Source organism: Panthera uncia (genome assembly GCF_023721935.1).
Source record: "Panthera uncia isolate 11264 chromosome B3 unlocalized genomic scaffold, Puncia_PCG_1.0 HiC_scaffold_1, whole genome shotgun sequence".
Lineage (NCBI taxonomy): Eukaryota > Metazoa > Chordata > Mammalia > Carnivora > Felidae > Panthera > Panthera uncia.
The window spans coordinates 71,537,464-71,556,235 of NW_026057582.1; positions in this window are offsets into that span (position 1 = coordinate 71,537,464).

An 18,772-nucleotide genomic window follows, 5' to 3' on the forward strand; every position below is an offset into this window, starting at 1 on the left:
GGGGAGGTGTGTGAAATAGATAAAGGGGATTAAAGGGTATGAACTTCCGGTTATAGAATACATAAATCACGAGTATGTGAAGTACATCATGAGGAAGATAGTCAATAATATAATAAGTTTGTATGGTGCAGATGGTATGTACCTTATCATGGGAATCATTTTGTAATGTATATAAATGTTGAATCATGGAGCACCTGGGCGGCTCAGTCAGTTAAGTGCCTGACTCCTGATTTGGGCTCAGGTCATGGTCTCATGGTTATGTTGGGCTCCACCCTGGGCTAGAGCCTGCTTGAGATTCTCTCTCTACCTCTGACTCTGCCCCTCTCATGCTCACACATACTCTTTCTTTCTCTCTCTCTCTCTCTCAAAAAAAAGTTGAATCACTATGTTGTACACTGAAACTAATATAATATTGTATATAGACTATACCTCAATAAAAAAGATAATATGAGACACCGAATAAATCATTACGACTAAAAAAAAAATCAGCAACAGAACTCTATGTATTTGTAATCATACTTTGCATATATTTTTGAACATAGAGAAAGTTGCAAAAGGTAGACACAAGGCTTTTAGTTTCAGATTCCTTTTTATTTAGGAAAGGGTGAAGATCATGCCATACATTAATAGTGTTACTGCATAATCAAAAAGAATGAAACCTTGAGGGTATTATGCTAAGCAAAATAAGTCAGTCAGAGAAAGATAAATATCATTTCAGTCATCTCTGAAATTTAAGAAACAAAACAGATGAACATAGGGGAATGGAAGGAAAAATAAGATAAAGGGCAATATAAAAAAAGAAAAGCAGGCTGAGGAGGAGGATGCTTTTATCAGGAAGGAGAAGAAGTAAAATATATATCTCAAAAAAAACTGGTATTGCATATTTACTTAAATTTAAATTTTTCTTTACTGCTAGAAATTAATATCTTTTCATGTTTATTGATCATTTTGATTATATGCTTCTGTGAACTTTTTATTTCATATTTTCCCCATTATTCTATTGAACTGTTTGGGGTTTGGGGGGAATCGATTTATAGGAGCTCGTTATATAATCAATTGTATGTGTTGCACATATTTGGTCCAGGGCTATCATTTGTCTTTGTTTATGGTGTCTTTTGCTATGCAAAAATGTTGAACTGTTATGTAGCCAAATATATTTATCTTTTGCATTTATCTTTCTCATTCATGAGCTCTGGGTTTCATGCCATATTTAAGAATATCTCATCCAGAGGTGCCTGGTTGGCTCAGTCAGTGAAGCATGTGACTCTTGATCTTGGGGTTATGAGTTCGAGCCCCAAGTTGGGTGTAGATATTACTTAAAGATAAAATCTTTTTTAAAAAATCTCATCCAATTTAAGGTTATCCCTAAATATTACTCTAGATTTTAATTTTGTTTATATTTTTATCTTTAAATTTTATGGGTTTTGTCATATAGACATATAGACATAGATATAGATAATTTCATACATATATTCACAACATATGTGACTGGACTGGCTGGATGCCAGATGCCAAAAATTGTTAACTTTTTACTATTTTTTAAAAATTATTGAACATTTAATATGCACCAAGTGACATACCAAGACCTGAGAATAAATAACTCAGATAAATAACACAAGGTCTCTTCCCTCTACATCTAATGGACAAGACTGATAAGTAACTACATATTTCAACACAGTGTGATGTGTGCATGATGGAGATAAATGTAAGACATAGATAGGAAAGGTTACCAATTCAAACTGGGGTGGTCTGGGACACTAATCCTTGACTGAATCAGGAAGGTAGTTAAATAAGTTAGCAGGATGGAAGGATGTATTTTCAAAGCACTGGGGGCATACATGCAAATGCATCGAGCAGAAAAAAGCAGAGAACATTTGGGGAAATCCAAATACTTGGTAAGACTAAAGCACCGAAAGAAAGTTGCACTGGTGAAAGATTAAGGTAGAAAAGTATGGCAAGCAGTGAAATTTGTAGCAGAAAATTAATATACACCCATTTGCATTTAGAAGAAATCTTTCACCCCACCTGGTGAAAGAGAAGAAGAGAAATGAGCCTGGAGGTGAGGAGAACATTAGAAAGAAGCAGTAGAAGCCCAAGTGAGAAATTATGAGGGCCTAAATCAGGGCCATTACCATCATAACTCCATTCACCGTGAGGTTACCTTGATGCTCCTGGAGTCATATGATGCAGAGCCTACATAGTCCTGGACCAAACTAAAGCAAAAACAGTAAGAGATTCAGCTACAGATTTGAGAAATATTTGACAGAATCGGATGAAAGGCTAAAGAAGAGGTAGAACCAGCAACAACACTCAGATTTCTAACAAAGACAAATACTTAAATGTGGTACCAGTCACTGTGACTGGAACGCAAGAAGAAGGGCGTATTTGGGTTGATAAACAGTGAGATTGGATTTGAGAGATGTTACTTTTGAGGATGTCTGAGGCAAGTTGAGAGGAGACCTCCAGTTGGCAGTGGACTATATGAGTCTAGAAGTCAAGAGTCAAAAGGTAAAGATCCTGAAGCTCTGGACATGAACGGTGTCACCCAGAGAGAACTTGTCTCATGAGACAATAAAAAGGTCAAGAGCACAACACTGGGAGCAAATCGTTTTAGAGAAAAGCACTGGTCTGGAAAATAAATTAAGGAGAAACAAAAAAGTAGGAACAACCACCAAAAAAAAAAAAAAAAAAAAGCCAATGTCTCTTCAAAGTCAATGGAGGAGAATTTCAAGGTAGAAAAAAAAGTCGTAAATAGCATCAAACTCAATAAATAGATCCAGGGAGTTAAAGATCGAAAAGGGTTCATCAGATTTAGAAACCAGAAAGTCAATGGTGAATGGCAAGAGCAGTTGTGGACATCCTGGGACCAAAGCCAGGTTGTGGTACATGGAAGATCGGATGGTCAGTTACTGTATGAGGCAGGAGCCTTTCTCTTACAAGTATCAGAAATCCAACTCAAATTTATTTACCAAGAAAGGGATTTATTAGAAAATAATAAGTTTATAAAATTTATGAAAATTTATCAAAATAAAACTGACAGTTATTCGACCAGCAAGATGGGTTTATTGGGGAATAACAGAGAATTGCAATTTGGTACATGCAAGCTACAGCAAAACCATCAGCAAGTCTGGAGAACGAAAGAGAGGAACACTCTTTTATGGAGGAAAGGGGGAGTTGGGAGGAGCTCTTATAAATCCAACTGTTTCTCTCTTGGCATTGTGAAACAATAGCCGAGGCAGAATAATCTGTGCCTGTGATCAGGTTATAGCCCACTGTCTGACCCTGACAGCAGGAAGGATTACCTAAATCATATTCCAAGAAGAAGGTATGTGGGAAGGGCCCAAGGAATCTGGCTTCCTTCATTTCTCTGGACTCTCAGGTGTCCCTGTGGTGTTCCCCCTACCGCTTGCCTTTTATGCTAATTTTAGAACAGGGCAGAAAGTCTGGGTTTTGCAGTTCCACAAGAAACTAACTGAGCCTTAGCAATCTTGCCATGGGCAGAGGGGTCTCTATTAACAAAGCTGTGTGCTGTCTCCTTTCTGCTTTCAACCAGGTCAGTTCAGATCAAAGCTTGTTTCTGTTTTGTAAGACCTTTCTAAAAGCGGCAAGAAACAGCTGAGGGGATTCAGGGCAGGCCACCCCAAAATGTGCATATTGATTAGTTTGAATTAGAGTTGCGTAAGAAACAGCCCATATAAGAAGGACACTCTGACCGTCCTTTGTCTCCCTAAAAGCAGAAAAGAAATCTCCCCTGGGAAACGTACCCTCTTTGTGTCAGGAGGAAAGGGAACGTCCTTATCACCAGAGACAGGGAATTTGGAGCTGAGAAGACTGTGTAAACAAACCTTTTTACTTTCTCTCTAATTTACCCCAAGCTCTAACTTCTCTGTCTTGTCCATTCTTCACAAATTTATCCTTTACTTGTCAACACATAAAATAAAAGCTGCCTGCTTTGGTCACTTCTTTGGGCCTCATATCTCTGGGGTCCTGTAGGTATGAAATTAAATTTCTTTTTCTCCTGTTAATCTCTCTTTTGTTCCAGGGCGGTATCTCAGCCGAAAACCTAGGAGGATAGAGGGAAATTTATTTTTCCTCCTCTACGCAGCCAGTATTTTCTAATATCCTGGACTGCAGCGAGGAATAGTTTAACCAGCTACGTCACTATCACATCACAGGGAAAGATGGCTTCTCACTCAGCCAATTTCACATTTTGGAGTCTCTGCCCTTTTAAATCTTGATTTGACTCAAAGGTCCATCTTTCTGTCTTATTTTTAGAAACATGCAATAACTTGCAGTGCAATGAAATGTAGAATTTAATTGGGCTTTAAAATTTAAAACCTTTTTCAAGGCTACTAGACAATGATGAACTTTGTAGATAGATTGACTTGTAATCGAAGTCCTACATAGCATGTTAGATGGGATAAAGGCTAGGAAGAAAAATGAAGCCAGGGAAAGGAATATAGTAGAGGGGTGCAGTTTTTAAAAGGGTGTCACATAGAAAATGACATTTGAATGAAGACCTGGATGAGGGAAGGTTGCCAACCACACAGGTATCTGTGGGGGAGAGTATTCCAAGGAAAGCGAACAGCAAGAGCAATTATCTTGACGTTGGAGCAGGCCTGTCCTGCTCACAGAGAAGCTGGGGCACAATGTGGTTGAAGTGAAGTGAGCAAGGGGAGACTGGCAAATATACACAATGAACAGTTTCCCTATTTGGGAGCACTCAGGCTTTTACCAATATTTTGATTTTATAAATAATTTTTACACTCAACAGTTCATAAATTATTTCTCTAGTATAGGCTCCCATAAGTGGAAATCCTAGATTAAATGGATTGAAGTTTTGGGGGCGCCTAGGTGGCTCAGTCGATTGAGTCTCCAAAGCGATTGCAACTCAGGTTATGATCTCATGGCTTGTGAGTTTGAGCCCCACATTGGACTCTGCGCTTGCAGCTCAGTGGAGCCTGCTTGGGAGTCTCTCTCTCCCTCTCTCTATCCTTCCCCTGCATGTGTGCACGAGTGCATGCACACACACACACACACACACACACACACACACACTCTCTCTCTCTCTCAAAATAAATAAACCTTTTTTTTTTTTTAACGTTTATTTATTACTGAGAGACAGAGACAGAGCATGAGCATGGGAGGGGCAGAGAGAGGAGGAGACACAGAATCCCACGCAGGCTCTAGGCTCCAAGCTATCAGCACAGAGCTCGACGCGGGGCTCAAACTCACAAACCGAAGAGATCATGACCTGAGCCAAAGTTGGATGCTCAACCAACTAAGCCACCCAGGTGCCCCTCAAAATAAATAAACTTTTAAACAAACAAACAAATAAGTGGATTGAAGTTCTTGACTTATAATACTAAGTCACTTTCCCAAAAAGTTGCAGAGATTACATCTCCACCAAAAATGTATGAATGTACTCATCTCATCCCTCGTCACGGTTAAATATTATCCTTTTAAAATCTTTGTCGATTTGTTGGGCAAAATGGTAAGGCATTGTGAGTTTTACTTATAGTTCCTTAATTATTAATTAAGTTGAATTTTTTCATATGTTTGTTGGCCAGTTACATTTCCTCGTTATGCACTATTTTTCATAAATTTTGCCCACTTGTCTGCTTAAAAATTATTTTTCTTGTTAATTTGCAGACTCTCTTTATTAAGCTTATTGTCTTCATTTGGGCTGCCATAAGAAAGTAGCTGTAGACTGGGTCACTTACAAACAACAGAAACTTACTTCTCCCATTTCTGGAGGCTGTTGGTCTGAGATCAGGGTGCCAGCATGGTCAGGTTCTGGTGAAAACTCTATTTGCAGTTACGGATTGCTGACTTCTCATTGTGCCTTCACAGGGTGGAAAGAGAACAAGCTAGCCTTCTGTCCTCTTCTTAGAGGGCACTGAGCCCATTGTGGGGGCTTCACCAGGAGGACCAAATTACCTCTGAAAGCCTCCACTTCCAAAATACCACCACACTGGGGATTAGATTTCAACATGTAATTTTGGGGGAACGCAAACATTCAGTCCATAACACTTATTAAATTGCATGTATCAGTTTTGCTGGATCCCCCAAAATAATGTGAAGCCACTCAGGGTCATGAGTATGCTTCTTGCTATCACTGCTCCATCACCATAGCTGGAGCCTCCTTGTAAGTATCGCGATGTGTGAGAACTCAGGCGCACAGAACAGGAGTTAGACTCTACATCTTGTCTCTCCCTTCCAAGGTCAACAAAACATCCTGTCTCCTTCCTCCAACCGTCCTTGCTGTCACTCGGTTCCCTCCTGCTACAACTTCCACTGTGTTTGCTGTTCAGCTCATTAATCCATATCTTACAGCAGTCTTCCTCATTATAATGTGGATTCTTTTTTCCCCTACAGTGAGGGTCTTGTTTCTGTGGTGATACAAGAGAAAGTCTATGCAGAGGTGTTGCAACTGGAAACTGTCACTTACTATGAGAGGTAGTTAAAACTGACTGAGGTAAAGGGTCAGTGGAGATCCTGAAACTGTACAGCTGAGGTCAAAACTTTGCAGCAGAGTCAGTGGGAAAGCATTAAGAACTCCTTTCTTGTCGTTGTAATTACCTCACGTAGGCATGAAAATTTTCACACCCATCTAACACTAACTTTGTATATTCAATGATATTTTTCATGGATTGCCTTAGACTTTGGTCTGAGACAACTTTTTAAACAACTCACACAACTTTTTAAAACCACTTTGTCGAACAAAGGGAGTATTATATGGCAGCTACAGAATGGTAGAGAATTACTGGGGGCTTTCTCTTTATAAATGAAAAGAGGATTTAAACAATTTTTCATGTGAAAAGTAAACAAATAATAGGAAGAGAGAAGTTCAGCAGCATAATTTATAAAAATGGTTATACTGCAAAGTCTAACCCTCTCCTTTTTGTTTATCCCTGAATACAATAAAATAGTGTTAACATGTAATGTTCCAAAAAAAAAATAATAATATCATGACTCTCATACAAATATAAAATGAACAGGTGTCAAAATCTTCTTCACCTCATCAATTAGTGAGAGAACCAATAAGATGTTAAGATTAATTCAAAGAACATTTGAGAAGCTAGGGTCTTATAGAGGATGTTAGAATAACATTTTGGGGTTAGACAGAAAACTGCTTGATGTCCAACAAGACAATAAACTGTAACTTTTGGGATCATCTGTTCTAATAGAATGATTTTCATCTCTGATAAAAACCTCCACGTTATCCTTTGCTCAGAGATGACAGTAAGTCAAGCCCAGCAGTGCACAGAAAATATCCTGCCAGCTCTTCTGCCTATTTGCAAATTTCAAATGATTTTTCTGACATGGAATGAACACGGTTTTGTACGGGAGGGGATAGTATGGCTGGTTCTGGAAACGAGGAAGCCAAGAAGGGAGCAAAAAGTTCTGGGAGCCCACAGCTCTTCCTCCTGACTCAGGAAGAAGAGTGACTGCCAGAGGCCCCCCAAACCAGGAGTGAGCTAGTACTTACTGAACTGCCCAGCTGGGCCTCCCCACCTGCCCCCATCCCCAAAGGGAGAGCGAATATAGGTACTGGAAGGGAAAAGCCATTAGGTGAGCTTCCTTCCACTCCCGAGACACTGTGGGGAAATAACTGCATGGAACACCGGCTCCAGGCAAGAAGCCCATAGCCCACAGCAGCATCCCAAACACAAAATAACATGAAAAGGACCCATCATGGGTGCAGAGATCTGTGGAGCCAGGTGTGGTAGATCAAGCAGTCTGGCTGAAATTTGCCATTTGAGGTCCTGAAGAAACACGTAAGAGAGTAACTGGCAGCTCACTCACCTCAAGGGGATGGGAAGAGAAGACCAGCTAGAGCAGAGACGGGAGCCACCTTGGGTTAGGGCGGAATGGGGAAGGACACCCTTCCCTGAAGGGAGGGGGGAAAGGAGAGAGCTTCTCACAGACAAATTCATAAGGCGGCAGGAGGGACAAGAAGTTGGAGTTCCCAAGTCATTGTTTCTGCCTCCTGTATTCATATGGGGTTGAGGTGGTACAGCAGTGGACTTGAGGAGATTGAGGATGTGGGTTAAACTGTGTCCCCACCTCCAATTCCTATGGTGAGGTCCTAACCCCTAGCACCTCTAGGTGTGAGCATATTCAGAGATAGGGTCTTTAAAGGGGAAATAAGGTAAAAGGAGGTCTTTGGGGGGGGATCATAACCCAAGATGACCAGTGTCCTTGTCAGGAGAGATTAGGACACAGAGGTGCACTGAGGAAAGACTATGTGAAGACAGAGGGAAGAGGCAGCCATTTGCAAGGCAAGGATAGGGGCCTCCGAAGAAATAAATCCCGCTGACACCTTGATCTCAGACTTTTAACTTCCAAAACTGTGAGGGGAAAAAATATCTGTTGTTTCAATACATGTTGAAGGGAAAGGGAGATGGTCCCGAGTAAGACCATGTAGAAAGATTGCCAGGTGATAGTAGAAGTCAAAATTATATTGGAAGGTGGGATATCAGAGGAAGAAAAATCTTGGCCAATCCAGAAATGAATGTGTTTCATCTATTTGTGATGCTCCCTAAAATGACCTTTAGTAGATGGATGAGCCTCAGTCTGAAACATGAGCAGGAGAATCCCTGAGCCAGAATGGAAGATGGCAGTGAATTCATTCAACAAATATTTATTGAGCATCTTTTTATGCAAAGTGTTCATTGCTATGAACACGACCGACAAGATGCCTGGTCTTACAGAACCTACATTTGAATGAATATAGTATATAACAAACAAGCAAACATTCAAGTAAAGTCAAAGAATTAAAAATGCTGTGAAGAAAAGAAAGCAGATGATGTCATAGAAAGTGACATAGAAAGTGAGAGCAACATTACATAGGGTGATCAAGGGAAAGTATCTCAGAGAAGGTTCTGTTTGATCTGAAACCTGAAAGGTAAAAAATAAACAAAGCAGGGGCAGATAGAAAGTATCCTGCTCAATTTCTGATTTCCCTGGGAAGGGTGAGAAGGAAAGGAGGAGGGGGTAAGGTCTCAGAGGTGAGAGCTGGTGATAAGGGAAGAGTTCATTGTAAATGCTAGAGCTGTGGGCGTGTCAGGCAGGGATGTGTGAGAAGGCCACTGACTTTGGAGCTTGCTCTGGGATGGGGATGCTAACATCTTGTGGTGGTACACCAGTGAGGGATTCCTATTTGCTCACCCCTTTGTGGACCCAGTGATCACAGCCACTTTCTCAGCTGGAGCACAACTCCTGTCTGCCATATTGCTGCTTGTTCTTGCTGGGAGAGGGACCGAGAAGCAATGAAGACCCCTGAAGGTCCACGACACAGCTCTCTGAACATGGTGATCATTGGCCTTTCTCCATCTGTACCCACACTAAGGACGAACCTGGGAAGACAATCACATTGTGGAATGCATTAGGAGGGCTCCACTGACGTCTCTGATAGATGTCTACCTATCCTTCAAACTTCCCAGGGCGGTAGAGCATCTCATGCCTTTCCACTACTTATCCCCTAATGGGCTTCCTCGTCATAGTGAATCACACCGCCACAGCACATGTGGCTAGCCATGGTACTGGGATCCTGGTAGATGCCTGAGTGATACTTGCCTAACACCTCCACACCCCCAAACAAGGAATATCACTGTATTTTTCTTAGAGTCACCTCTGTACTTCCCTCCACACATCCATTCTTCCACAAAAAACAGCTTTGAACTTTTTCTCAACTTTCCCCAGCCTGCTGCAACCACATGGCCCAAGCTCTTGTCATCTCTCCAATCTGCCCCAACCTCCTCTTTTCTCAGCTCCCGACTGAAGCAACAGCTTTAGCCCCTGCACCAGGTTTACCAAACTTGTCAGCATTTGACAGGCAAGTTGGTTCCCCCCCGCCCCATAACAAATGACTCTCATCGAACTGTAGATAAAACCACTCTCTTCTGGTTCCAAAACTTCTGTGGAGTCTCTACCCTCACCCCTCCTCCATTACAGTTCTGGTCCACCTGCCAAAGATCCCATGACACCTACATCATTGCAAGTGTATCAGCAACACATCATTTCTGCCACAACTTTCGCTCAGTCCATATCCTTCACCCCCTTCTGGGGAGATCAAGGAATAATTGTCTTAGGTTGGCCCTGCAGATGGCCTGGGGAAACAATGTTAGGGGAATGGAGGGAGAGAGACAGAAGGGAAGATTGTCCATAAGAGGTGCCTTATCAAATGAGTTACCTCGATGGGGATCTGAAAGTCAATTGGGCTGAGGAACTCCGAGCGATAGTTTTGAGTTTCAGAGTTATCCCACCCAAAAGGCATGGGCAGTGGGGACTTAGGGTGACCAACCATTCCAGTTTCCCAGCACTGCAAGTTTTAGCACAGAAAGACCCATATTCCATGGAACTGCTCAGTCCTAGTCAAACCAGGACATTTGGTTAATCTCATGAGAGTTTATTTCCAACTCCTGTCAGTCATTTGTTGAGGACTGTTCCTGAGCAGCATTAATCCCATAGCACTTTCAACCTGCCCCTCCTGTGCTCAGAAACTTTCAGGAAAAGTCACAGCTGCTTGCTGTTGGACTTTGGGCTTCCATGTACAGCAAGGTGAGTGCTGAGGGGACGTAAGCAGGGCACCAACAGCGTCTGTTACATAGGTCACATCTATGGATCGTTACACCATAAGCATAGTGCTATGCACTTTCTATGATTTTTTAAATTTAATACTCATGATAGCATTTTGAGCGAGGGACAGTTATCTTCCACATGTTGCAGAACTGTGAACAGAAACAAAGAGATAAATTGTTCAGTCTCTCACCAGAAAGAGAAACCTCAGGTTCAAAACCAAGTCTACTGAATATAGTTTGCAATTTTAATATCTAAATTCTACAGGAGGGGCCACTTGTTCTGAGCCCACAGAACCTATATATTTGTCTTGGCTACCCTCAAACTTTAAAAATGAACATATACTTACCATATGACCAACAATTGTACTCCTGGGCATTTATCCCGGAGAAATGAAAACATATGTCCACACAACATCATGCACATGAACATTTATAGAAGCTTTATTTGTATTAACCAAAACTGGAGATGACTCAAAAGTCCTTCAATGAATGGTTGAGCCAAGTGTGGTACATCTATCCAATGGTAAAAAAGAAAATATATTTGGTCTCTATCCTTGGTTCTGGGACAGAGTTTCTAAAACCCTTGGGATTTTTTTTTTTTTTTTGAGTGATAGGGATATCTTTTGTTATTCATAGGAGTCCCTTTCCAATCACAACCTGAGTTCATGCTAGTCAGGTGACTTAAGGTGGAGGTCCTAGATAGCCTTAGGATGGGGCTGGTCACCAGAAAGATCTATGATAAGAAAGTTGGAAATGGCACCTCCACCCACCCACCTCAGGAAGAGAGAGAGAGGAGCTGGAGGAGGAGCTCTATAAAAACTCTTGAATAATGAGATTCAGAGAGCTTCCAGAAAAAGATATTAAAATTAAACACTCACTCACTCACCTGTACCTTGCCCTGTACATGAATTCCATATGGCTGTTCCTAAGTTGTATCCTTTATAATAAACCAATAAACATAAGTAAGTAAAGTGTTCTCCTGAGCTTTGCAGGGTCATATCAGCAAATCATCAGACCTGAGGAGGATGTTATGGAGATTCCTGATTTATAGCTGGTTGGTCAGAAGCATGAGTGACTTGGGACTTGCAGTTGGTTTCTAAACTAGAGGCAGTTGTGTGGGACCAAACCCTTAAACATGTGGCATCTGACACTAACTAGTTAATGTCACAATTGAATTAGATTATTGGACACCCAGCAAAATTGGTTGGTGTGAGAAAACACTCCAGAGCAATAAAAAGGAACACACTACTGATAGGAGCAACAATTTGGATATAGCTCAAGGAAATTATGCTGAGTGAAAAAGGCAGTTCCATTAATGATCCCATTAATATAGCATTCTCGAAGGACAAAATTATACATATGGAGAAGAGATTTGTGATTGCCAGAGGTTAAGGATGGGGTTAAGGATGAGGCAGATGGGTATGGCTATAAAGAGGTAGCGTGAGGGATCTTTGTGCTGCTGGAACAATTCTGTATCTCAGTTGTACTGGTGGCTTCACAAATCTGCATGTGATAATAGGCCAGCGTTACACATGCAAATGATTGCACATGAAGCTGGTGAAATCTGAATAAGATCTGTGGATTGTATCAGTGTCCATTTCCTGGTTTTAATACTGTACTATCATTTAGGCACCTGGGTGGCTCATTTGGTCAAGCATCTGACTTTGGCTCAGGTCATGATCTCACCCTTCATGAGTTCGAGTTCTGTGTTGGGCTCTGTGGTGACAGCTCGGAGCCTGGAGAGTGCTTTGGATTCTGTGTCTCCCTCTCTCTCTGCCCCTCCCCCCCCCCCAAAGATAAATAAAACATTAAAAATTTTTGGCAGGGCCAACCTAAGACAATTATTCCTTGATCCCCCCAGAACTTTTTTTAATGTTTTATTTATATTTGCGAGAGAGAGAGAGTGTGAGCAGAAGAGGGGCAGAGAGATGGAGACAGAATCTGAAGCAGGCTCCAGGCTCTGAGCTGCGAGCTGTCAGGACAGAGCCCGACACTAGGGTTGAACTCACAAACGAACGGTGAGATCATGACCTGAGCCGAAGTCGGACGCTTAACCAGCTGAGACACCCAGGCACCCCAACTTTAAAAAAAATATTTTTTAAATACTGTACTATCATTTAGAAGATGGATTGAAAATAGGAAATTTTGGATGAAGGGTACACAGGACCTCTCTGTACTATTTTTGCAACTTCTCCTGAATCTAAAACTATTTCAAACTAAAAGCTTCTAAAGAAATGCACTTGGCTATGACTTATAGGAAACAACTGAACTAAGATCTATAGAAGAATAAAATCCAAATTCATCCATCGGGGCTATTTTTATATTTCCAGAATCATTTTAAAGCAACTAGTTTATTAAAGCAGACATCGACTCTGCAATATTTAGCCCCTGCCTCTTAACAGGGGAAGAACCCCATTAATTGTGAGTCTTTACAATTTGACAGAGCTGGGAAATGAGGCACAGGCTGGGCTGTTGAAACATAGCACCATACAAACAAGCGCCTGGTCTCCAGGAGATGAAGTGAGACTCAGAGTGAGCACCCAGAGCCAGAAGGGGTAAGAAAGCACGTGTGAAAAGAAATGGGGTGGAGCTTGAAGCTATGAGCCACCTAATCCTGGTAGCCAGGGCTGAGAATGCTCCAAGAAGAGTCTAGTTAGAGTGGACCTGAGGTGGGATGGAGAGGCAGCCAGCAGAGATACAGCAGAGGGCCTAGGTAAGGTGGGATGCTGAGGTAAGGCCATAGGATTTGGGGCTTTCTCTGGTGGACAAAAAAAAAGCTCATGGAGGTTTTAAAAATCGATAAATGATTTTATATAAATGATCACACTCAAGGAGGCATATGGCTGAAATAGCTAATACTTGTTTCTCTGATGCTCCTTCTTTAGTCTTAATTCTTATTCCACTTTCTGAGTGGTTTGTCACAGACTTTCTACCAGCATGAAACTCCTACACAAGTGGAGCATTAATGCAGATAGCTAACCTAACCCTTCTTAGGGAATAAAATCATAGGACTCTGAGAACAGACAAGGTCACATTTGTATTCAACATAAAAGCTTGAAACAACCATGCGCTTTCTCCTTAAATCTCTGGGTTTTGAAACAAGTACAATCTTGATTTCAAGAAGTGTTATGGACTGAATTGTGTCCCCCCACCCCCACCCCCAAATTCATATGTCGAGGCCCTAACCTCCATTACCTCAGAGTATGACTGTGTTTGGAGATGGGGTCTTTAAAGAGGTGCTTAAGTTAAAATGAGGCCACTGGGATAGGCTTTAATCCAATCTGACTGCTGTCCTTGTAAGAAGAGGACATTTGGACACACAAAAGAGACACCAGGGATGTGTGCACACACAAAGAAAAGGCCATGTGAGGACACAGTGAGAAGCAGCCATCTGCAAGCCAAGGAGAGTGGCCTCAGGAGAAACCAAATCTGCCAACACCTTGATCTTGGATTTCCAGCCTCCAGAACTATGAGGAATAAATTTCTGTTGTTTAAGCCCCATCTGTGGCATTTTCATTATGGCCGCCCTAGGAGACTAATATAAGAACAAATCTCAGTAATATTCCTTAATATTATAGTAACCTTACGTTATTACCTGTTAATCTCCCTCAACCTTTCTCTTAATGAAAAAGGTACACTACAGGTTTCTGACAAACAAAAAGAATCCAGGAGATAGAGAATAGAAAGGAAGGTCTCCTGGGTGGCTCAGTCAGTTAAGCGTCTGGCTCTTGATTTCAGCTCAGGTCATGATCTCATGGTTTGTGGATTCAAGCCCCGACTCAGGCTCTGCACTGAAGAGTGTGGAGCCTGCTTTGGACTCTCTCGCTGCCCCTCTCCCTCTCTCTCTCAACATAAATAAATAAACTTTTTTAAAAAAAGGAAGAAAGGAAACTGTGAGCCTCAGATTCACAAATTTGAAGAAAGCAAAGGTATCTCTGGTGGTGCAAGTAAAATGGACTGAGCTTCTATAGTATAGAATAGGATCAGAATGTCAAAGGTATATGGCAAGAGGTGGTAGAAAGCAAACATATCTGTGTTTTCAAATTCCATCCCTGATCTTCTGACACTGATCATAAAAATATGTTTCCCCATTTTTGGTCCAGAATATGTGGTCACTATTGCTGCATCTCCCCCTCCCAAAGAGAATGACATAACCAGTGGTTGCTGGTTCATTCATTCGATATAATATTTCTCATTCTCACTCTTGGACTCTGCCTAGTATAGAGTTGATTTACTACGTTAGTTTTCAAAGACATAGAATCCAAAAGAACCATGATAACATACAGAGATTTGTATGTTCTGAGAAATATGTGTATAGGTTTTATGCATGCTATGTACATGTAATGTACATAAATGCACAAATATGTGTAATATATGATATATCTTTGCATGTTGTTTGTTAGTAGATCTGTAATGACCTAACTGGGATTTGCTGGGAATCTGCAAAAATCTTGACATCCACCTAAAACATTTTCTATGTAAAAAATAGATTTATGAACAGGAACATTTATTGTCTTATTTGTAACAGGTGAAAAATAGATAAAATTTAAATGCTGAATATGGTATGTCACTTGATGGGATATATGCAGCCCTTAAAAAATGGTGTTTATAAGTAGTTTATAATAATATGGAAATGCTTCGGTTAAAACGCTAGCTGAAAAATCACGACACAAACTTTTATATACAGAATGACTGAAATTATATTAACATAAATGTCTACGTAGAAAAAGGCTTGAAAGTAAATAAGCTGTGATGGAATAAAAGTGACAGATTAAATATGTACTTCGCCTTCCCCTTCACCACAAATCACTAGATGAAAAGTTATTTTTAAGAAAGAAAGAAAACAAATCCAAAGCAATACAGTTTAAAAAAACTTTATAAAAATTATGAGGAATTCTTGAAAGATAGATAGGGTCACCTTGCAAGTGAAACCACAGTCCAACCTGCCTTCAGGGAGGACAATAGTAAACAGCAGGAGCAGCTGTAGGAGCTCCAAGCTCAGAGGCAGCAGACAGAGGAGGAGGAGCCTGGGCAACTGTCACAACACAGGTACTTGGATTTGGAGAAGCCAGGCCATTATCTCTTCTCCAAATCACTGCCATTTTGCCAAGCACCTCTTCAGAAAAAGCATCAATGCTAAGAAGGTAATCATAAGAAGGCCAGAAGCAATTTGGTTAACACAATAAAAGGAATGAAAGAAGAAATAAAAAGCATAATGCAAAGCACAAAATAAGATAGGGGCACCTGGGCGGCTCAGTCAGTTAGGCTTATAATTCTTGATTTCAGCTCAGGTCATGATCTCATGGTTTCATGGTTTGGAGCCTCCTGTCAGTCACTGACCTCGCTGGAGCCTGCTTGGGATTCTCCCTCTCTCCCTCTCTCTCTGCTCCTCCCCGACTCATGCTCTCTCTCTTTCTCTCAAAATAAATAAATTAAAAAAAAAAAAAAAGATTTTAAGAATAAGTCCAGGGGCACCTGGATGGCCTACTGGGTGGCTCAGTGGGTTGAGTGTCTGACTCTTGATTTCAGCTCAGGTCGTGATCCCAGGGTCGTTGGTTCAAGCCCTACATTAGGCTCAGTGCTGAGCATGGAACCAGCTTGGGATTCTCACTCTTTCCCTCTGCCCCTCTCCCTGCTCATGCTCGCACGTGCTCTCTCTCTCTCTCTCTCTCTTTCTCAAAAAACAAACAAAAAAAGGAATAATTCTGAATGTATGTGAATATTTATAATAAATGAGCATGGGTTAAATTCCTCTATTTAAAAGTTACGTTTCTCAAATGAGATATTTTTAAAATTTTTTTTTATTTTTAAATGTTTATTTATTCTTGAAGGGGGCGGAGCAGAGACAAAGGGAGACAGAGGATCTGAAGTGGGCTCTGTACTGACATCAGAGAGCCTGACATAGGGCTCAAACTCACAAACCATGAGATTTCCCATATGAAATCTTTTTGAAACCCAGCTAAATATAGTTCACAAGACACACAGCTGGAACATGGCATAGGAAGATTGACAAGAAAGGAATAGTAGGCAAATATCAAAAGGCAAACAAGTATGACAATAGTATAATTAGACAAAATATAATTCAAGGCAAAAAGCATTAAGATGGAAACTGATTAATAATTGATATTAATAAAATATATAAGAAATAAAAATTATAATAGTCATTAACCTTTATGTCCTTAACATGTAAGTTTAAAATTGGCAAATTCACAAGGTTAGTAACTGTAACATGTATGTTTCTGAAATCACACTTCAACAGACAAGATATAAGTAAGAAAATATAGAGGAATTTAAATAATAATTGACAGAGAAATCTTAATAAATTCTTAAGAGCAGAAATCATGTGGGTCATCCACACTCACTATGTGTAATAAATACAGAAATTAACCCCCCCCCCAAATATTATATAGATAACAATTTTAAGTCCCCTTTTAAAATGACTTTCAGAAGAGGAAATCTGGGAATGCAAGCTGGTGCAGCCACTCTGGAAAACAGCATGGAGTTTCCTCAAAAAACTAAAAATAGAACTACCCTACGACCCAGCAGTTGCACTACTAGACATTTATCCATGGGATACAGGTGTGCTGTTTCGAAGGGACACATGCACCCCCATGTTTATAGCAGCACTATCAACAATAGCCAAAGTATGGAAAGAGTCCAAATGTCCATCGATGGATGAATGGGTAAAGAAGATGTGGTATGTATATATACAATGGAGTATTATTCAGCAATCAAAAAGAATAAAATCTTGCCATTTGCAACTACGTGGATGGAACTGGAGGGTATAATGCTAAGTGAAATTAGTCAGAGAAAGACAAAAGTCATATGACTTCACTCATGTGAAGACTTTAAGACACAAAACAGATGAACATAAGAGAAGAGAAACAAAAATAATATAAAAACAGGGAGGGGGACAAAACAGAAGAGACTCATAAATATGGAGAACAAACTGAGGGTTACTAGAGGGGTTGTGGGAGGGGGGATGGGATAAATGGGTAAGGGGCATTAAGGAATCTACTCCTGAAATCATTATTGCACTATATGCTAACTAATTTGGATGTAAATTTTAAAAAATAAAAAATAAAATTAAAATTAAAATTAAAGGAAAAGGAAAACACTAGTAAAGAAGAATTCATTAAAAAAAAAAAAGGATTTTCCAGGATCTGGCTCCATCCCTTGAAAGACCTTCCTATCTTTGTCTTCCATAAAATAATCCATAAACTTCAATAAAATGTGTTCCTTAAAAAAAAGGGGGGGGAAATCAAAGCAGAAATCACTGTTTAGAAATGAACAATAACATCAGCACTTTGCAGAAGAACAAAACCCTATGGAATATGGTCAAAGCATTAGTCGGAGGACAAAGCACAATTTTTCAGACAGGAGATAGTTGAAAATAATGGCATGAGCTTTCAACTCAAGAAGACAGTAAAAGAAAAACACCAATAAACCCAAAGTGGCAAGAATAAAAAATAAATAAATAAAAGCAAAAATAAATAAACAAAAGCAGAAATTATGAAATTGAAAACAAAGAAAATCAACAAGTGGATGGAAAAGAAATACACCAAATTCTAAAGATGGTTTTCCTTTGGTAGTAGGACTGTGATTTTTTTTTTTCCCCTTGAATTTTTACTCTTATCTACTTCCCAGAATTTTTTATAAAAAGTATACATTGCTTTTATATTTAGAAGTTGACTATTTTTAAATGTCCAGTTCTAGGGCGCCTGGGTGGCTCAATTGGTTGAGTGTCCAACTTTGGCTCGGGTCATGATCTCACGGTTCAGGGTTCGAGCCTTACGTCAGTCTCTGTGCTGACAGCTCAGAGCCTGGAGCCTGCTTCGGGTTCTGTGTCTCCCTCTCTTTCTGCCCCTCCCTCACTTGTGCTCTATCTCTGTCTCTGTCTCAAAAATACATATAAACACTAAAAATAATAATAATAAAATAAAATGCCCAGTTCCTTCTTAGAGAAATAGCTGATGCTAGGGCTGGAGCAGGAAAAATACAAGGTGAGCCTGCAGCATCGTGTTCTGTCAGAAAGTAAACAATTGCAAAAAATAATAATAATAAAATAAAAAGAGAGAAAAAAAAGGGAAAGTAAGAAAAAAAGGTTGGAGGGATGTCAAAGGACAAAGGAGTCAAATTGAAAGAGCCCCCAGTGACCAAAGCTGAAACAGATGAGCAACAAAATA